Consider the following 6,544-nt stretch of genomic DNA (forward strand, 5'->3'; position numbering starts at 1 on the left):
TTACCCCTTAGTAAACAGGGAGCTTAGCCTATCTTCCACAGGCCCAGATCCACAAGCTATTTATGTACCCAAGCCCAGCTGATTTTTATCTCAGTTGCCTGAATGTCTTTGCATATCTGGGCTTAAGGGTTTTGTCTGTGGTCATGAGGGAAGTCCATGGTCAGCAGAGAAGTGAAATAGCATCCCAAGCGACAGCTGTAACTATGGTGCCACCCTTACCTTCCTTAGGATATTCTGGGGGCAGATCCCCATTTGCTGTGAAAACAGCAGCATTTTGCCTCTGCATTTTGATATTGGACTTTAAAATAAAGACCTGTATCGCTGCTGTAAATGATGCCTATTGATTAGCCTCTCACAAACTGGAGAACTCACTTCAGCTGGCACTGCCATGGCCGAAAGCCAACGCTGCCATTGATCATTTAATTAACTGGAAGAAAATTAAAGGAACTGTAATCTGCTGCGCCTCAGCTCTCTTGTTATCAGGCTGGCAAAGTGCTGATTTCTGCCTAGAGCAACGAGCGGCTCCTTGACCCTGTGATTTAGAAAGCATTATGCACCTCTTCTCACCTACCCACCTGGTAGGGGCAAAGCAGGGTGCAGTGAGACATGCAGCTCTGGACCCCAGGCTCTAGAGTAGCTGAGTCTGGAGGAGAAATGGATGTTCTATAAAAGCCATTCTTTAGAGGCTAAGATTAGAACAACGGGAGCTCTTGAGTTTCCTACTTAAAGGGACTGAGATACTGGATTTCATTTTGTTAGCTGAAATAACAGACTGGACAGTGAGCTTGAGACAGAAATTACTGGTCCTGAAAACATGGTGATCTCTTGAAGCTTTGACTTGAACAAGCAACCTGTGAACACAGATAGACAAAAAATAAATGGATTTAAGAAGTCGTTGTTTTAATGCTGTGTTGCTGTATCAAGGGAAGAAAGACATCTGCCTCCAACTTGTCTTTGCATGCCTAAGTAACTTATTAATTGCCTCATTCCCCTATAAATGCCCGCCACCCTCTGAAAGGCAAGTTATAACAGACAGTCATTAAAGCTTGTGCTGCATTTTTGATGTGCCGCGGGAAAACAAACAAACAAACAAGCAAAACCTCAGCTCCTGTTTGTTTCAGCTCGATCCAAGTTGGGGAGATGTTAAGGAGGAACATCTAACAAACGTGTATCATTCGAAAGCGTGTTGTAATGCCAAAACAGGAAGAAAGCAGAATTTGAAATAGTTCCCAGTATTTGATCAGGCAAAATAGCCTGTTCCCTTTTGCATTTGAATTCCAAGTGAAGCCTGCTCATGTTCATCTTTGCATTTGCTTCAGTCTTTTCAGTCTTGTGTGAGAAACTTGTGGTCCAACCCGTGAAATAATGAAGGACTCAATGAAGGACAGAAAGGATCAAAACATGGAATAAGAAACATCTCTCAGAACATTGCTACTGATCAGAACTGGCTGCAGGAGCCGGATATCTGCATGAAATTGAAGCCACTTCTGAGACACGCGTTTTCCCTCTGCTCTGTGTTATAACTTATGTGCAGACTGCAGCACAGTTCTTGCTGTCTCTGCCCACTGCTGCTCTCAAGGCATTCCGCTTCTGTTTACCATACCATCAAAAAGGAAGCTGGGCAAAGATGAAAGTAAAACAAGCCTGGTAGGTATGAGGCATTATGGTCTGATTGACAGATTGGGAGTGTCCTGCTGGCTTCGGGGATGTAGGTTAAAAGCACCTGGTTGGTCACAAGTAGAAACAGCTCATTTGTGTGACGACAGCCGGTGCTGCACTGCTCACATGAGAAAGTCGCACTCTGGGTGTGTGTGCAGGGTGAGGAAGAGCAGATGGAGGTGCTTGTGTCCCCATGCCACAGAGCAGGAGAGATGGCCATGGGAACAGTGCCTGGTGTGCTCAGAGGGGCTCGGGACCGAGATGAATTGGTAATTGGCAATCACAAGCACATACGGTTTGGGTGGAGAATGGCTTGAGAGCAGCCATGAGGAGAAGGATTTGGGGGTGCTGGTTGATGAAAGACTCAACATGAGCCAGCAGTGTGCACTTGCAGCCCAAAAGGCCAACTGTATCCTGGGTTGCATCAAGAGAAGCGTGATCAGCAGGTTGAGAGAGGTGATTCTGCCCCTCTACTCTGCTCTTGTAACACCCCACCTGGAGTTCTGCATCCAGGTCTGGAGCCCTCAGCATGACAGCACAAGAGCACACTGAGCTGTTGGAGTGGGCTCAGAGTTGGGCCATGAAGATGTCCTGCAAGGACAGGTTGAGAGAGCTGGGGCTCTTCAGCCTAGAGAAGAGAAGGCTCTGAGGGGATGTAATAGCAGCCTTCCAGTACCTGAAGGGAGCCTACAGGAAAGCTGGGGAGGGACATTTTATAAGGGCAGGTAGCAACAGGGCAAGGGCAAATAGTTTTAAACTGGAAAAGGGTATATTTAAACTAGATATCAGGAAGAAATTCTTTACTGTGTGGGTGCTGAGACACTGGAATGGTTGCCCAGAGAGGCTGTGGATGCTCCCTTCCTGGAAGCATTCAAGGTCAGGCTGGATGGGGTTGTGAGCAACCTGGTCTGGAGGGAGGTGTCTCTGCCTATAGCAGGGGGTTGGAACTGGATGATCTTAACAGTCCCTTCCAACCCAAACCATTCTAACTGTTCTAACCTTAACCATTCTAAGAAGTGATTCCATAATTCTAGGATTCTTTGAGCAGAACCTGCAGTGTAGGCAGCCCGGCCTCAGACTTTTGGCTACTCTTTCCCAGTCCCATCATGTGCCAAATGCAGGTCAGAGACAATAGCTGAGTATCCTGAGCAGTGGAATATAGCTGTGAACTCTTCTCCTTGGTGTGCAGCAAGAGACTGCAGTGCTGAGATCCAAAACCTTTCTTGAAGTAACTTGTAGTGTCCCACAGGATGCCTGTCACCAAATCCCCACCCCCCTTTCCACCTCAAGCTCTCATTCAAGGCTTCAACCACAAACCCATTCTCTTCTGGAAGGATAACTGAAAAAAATCCATCCTCTTTTTGTCCACCTCAGGAAAACCACCATACAGTAGGGAGTATGTGCTCAGAAGTGTCCTGGGCTTGGCAGGATGTAGGCGACTGGTGAAGCTGCATGGTAAAGCCTGCTGAGCGTCTGCTTGCCTTCTGCTTTTGTCTGGTAGATCCCTTTCATGGGTAGAAAATCCTTCCCTCAAATCTCATTACACTGAATTGTACACAGTGCTTTTATTGTACTTTGTTATCCACACCGATGTGCTGCTCGGTGCTGAAATCAAAGTCAAGGGAGTATTTCCCAACACTTTAATGTTCAGTGAGGCAAGCAGCCCTTAAGAGGTGGTCATATTTTTATAGCACTGTATTGTGGAAATGCCAATAGAAGGATAAGATCCAGACATCAGAGAGAGAGGAGAGAAGATGAAGTTAGAAGAGACCAGTGGAAATCACAGTTGCCAAAGAGAGATTCTGACTGCCATCACGTCCTCCCATTTCATCAAATATTTCATATGTGAGTAACAGCAGCATTGGCTGTAATGCTGGGCTTTGAATGCAACTCCAAATTCCAATTCATATTTCTACTGGGAAAGGAGATGGTGGTCAGAGATCTCAGGTTTTAGCACTGTGAAACATAAGAAGTCGTAGCAACAGATGTTGGACTGCTGGCAGTGTGCAGCAGAGCTGAGGGACTGCACAGCCTTAGAGAGCATGTGGAAAGGTAAATGTATAGGGATGGCATGTTTTGTGTCAAATCCTGATAGATTATTATGTTCTCTTCACTGTAATGTGGCGCTCATTTACTGAACTAATGAACATTGCTTCCCTGAATATAATGGGCTATACGGCCAAGCAAAAGGCCAGGGAAGCCAATGGTATTGGATGTTGCAGTGGCATCCCATGTCAAGTAAGTCACCAACTGAAGATGGTGGGGGGAGTCCTTAATTCTCTTTTACACCCTCCCATCTGTAAGCCCCTACTGAGGAACTGTAAGTGTGCTTTGGAAGGAAGATATGTGAGAAAGCTCGGGTCCTGATCTTTTCCCACTGAAATCAACAGGAGTTGTGCCAATCAGTATCGTTAGAGTGCGACAGGGTCCTGATGAGAAATGCACACAGCGCCCACCACGGTGATATCTGACCCATCAGCAGAGCAACGTGAGCCTATCTCCCATTTGTTCTGCTGCCCAATCCCTGCCGCTGTCCTCACTGAGCCACCTGCTGACTCACCAGCTTGTCTTCTGCACATTTACCCTAATTACTCATATGCAAACTTTATTTTCCTTTCCGGAAGTTCTTTTAACGTAAGTTGGAGTGTGAACTTAGCACAGCAATAACGTTCAGGAAAAGTGACTACGCTCCTCTGTAATAAGCTTCTGTTATCAGCTCCAGCAAAGCGGAAAAGGCATAGCAGAGTTTGAGTGGTGTGACTCAAAAGTTTAATAAATGGGAAGATGGGGAGGAGAATGTTTGCCTAACATCCCTCTAGAGCTGCTGCAGCATGAAACGTTCAACTGCTAAACAAGTTTCCACCAACATCACCCTGAAATGCAATTTGTTTTTGATGCAGTTCTTTGTTATGGGTTTGGAGAAAGCAAAGTCTGGCATGAGAGAAATGTGTCTAGTAAGGAGAGCACAGCACTTATTCACAGCTCCTCAGCCGGTTCATGCTGGGAAGTCTGACATCTTCAAACAGTTACATTGAGCAATGCAAGTAATTTGTGCACTGAGATGTTCTGCAGCGTGTTTTACTCAGGGACTGTTAATGTATCGAGAGCCTTGGTGACTCAATGGTTTAAAATGATTGGAACCCAGCATGAGAATTCAGTGAAGAACTGTTTCAATGCACTGCATGGTATGCGAATTTAGATGATGCTCATGAAATTGCACAAGTGAATCCTGAGACGCCGATACTTATTGGCATCAAAATTAATCATCATTCAAAGGAGTGTCAGTCGTAGGACTGAAGAGACTGCTGGGTGGGACCAGGAGGTTCAGCAATGTTACAGCCAGGCAATCTCTGCACTGCCTTGGTGCTGATTCGGCTTGTAAGGGAGCCCAGTCCTCTTTGTTGAGCACCGAGCAGCTGAAGGGCATAGCAGACTTTCACTTCTGTGTGACAACTCATCAGGAACCACTTCATCCTCACACCCAGATCAGAGAAGCTGAAACAGTTGCTCACAGCCTCCTCTAAGACATGGGAAGTTCCTCTGTGGGCAACACCTCGCTATGGAAACCCCTCTGATGTGTCCCAGTGGCCCCGGGTGGGAAAGAGAGCACTGAATAGGGTATGAGACTTCTGTACCTGCCAGGGCATCCCCCTTTGAGCAGGGAAATTCCTTAGAGGCTGTTATGATGATTCTGTGAGGGCATTAAACAGTGCATTGTTGCCATGCTGGAGTGATTTTATCCCTGTGCGTAAACTGGTTATATTTCATTTAGAAAGATGAGTTGTCTTTGAGCTCCTATGTGGGGCTTCTTGGGACTTATGCAAAGGACCTGAGTCTGAGTCCGATGATTTCTCTTCCTGAGGTGCCAGGGAGCACAGCAGAGCCAATATAGCACAGCAAATATAGCACAGCCACGCTGCCATGGGCTATGGTCACATCTCATAAGCCAGGGAAAGCTGGGCTTTGTCAGCGCGCGGATGAAAAGCCTTGAAGGAATAAAAAGGACTCTGTAGCACCTGTGTCTCTTCCGTGCATCAGACTGCTGCGGGCAGAGGCAATTCGCTTCATACAGAATCCTCCTGCGATTTCTACTAAATGTCACAGTCACTGCCTTTCCTTCAAAAGAAGTTTAAAGCAAAACCAGTCCATGTTTGCATGCAAAAAAATGACCGCTGGTTACACGGGAGCTCAGAATCCACTGCAGAGATGTTAGAAAGATTCAGTACTGTAATGACATCATTTTGCCCTGCAGGTGTTTCCTACGACGCTACATGTGCACGCAGCAGTGCAGGGATGTTACTTATGGCTGTCAAAGCTTCTTCTGAGAAGGTATCATTACCTCAGAGCTGTGAACTGAGTGGTGCTGTATGGCTGAGGTCTGTGTGAGCACTTTAAATTCCTGCTGGAGGAAAGCAACAAGACTGTCAGATCTCAGAATGTCCTGCATTGGAGGGGACCCACAAGGACCATGGAGCCCAGCTCCATGCCGTTCCCTCAGGCCCGACCCCTTCCCCTCAGCCCCACCACAGCCACCCAGCCCTACGTGGGTGCTGCCCCACGGGCACCGCGGCCACTTTGGCGCCCCCCTGCGGGCTCGGGGCCGCACAGGGGCAGACGGGGACAGCGCCGCGGGGCCGCGCGGGTCCTAACGCCGCCCGCCCGGCACCCCCTCCGTCCCGAGGCGCGGGGAACCGGCGGCGCCGCGTCCCGCCCCGCACACAGCGCTCCACGTGAAGCGCCGGCCCCCTCCTCCCAGCTGTTTGCTCAGCTGACCCCGCCGGCCGAGGGGTTGGGCCGCGCCGCCGCTCCTCACTGGCGCATCGCTGGGCCCGGGCCGGCCGAGCCCGCCCACAGACACCGCCGCCTCCGCGCCCAGCCCCGGCGA

Source organism: Excalfactoria chinensis, chromosome 5 (assembly GCF_039878825.1).
Source record: "Excalfactoria chinensis isolate bCotChi1 chromosome 5, bCotChi1.hap2, whole genome shotgun sequence".
NCBI classification, from domain to species: Eukaryota; Metazoa; Chordata; class Aves; order Galliformes; family Phasianidae; genus Excalfactoria; species Excalfactoria chinensis.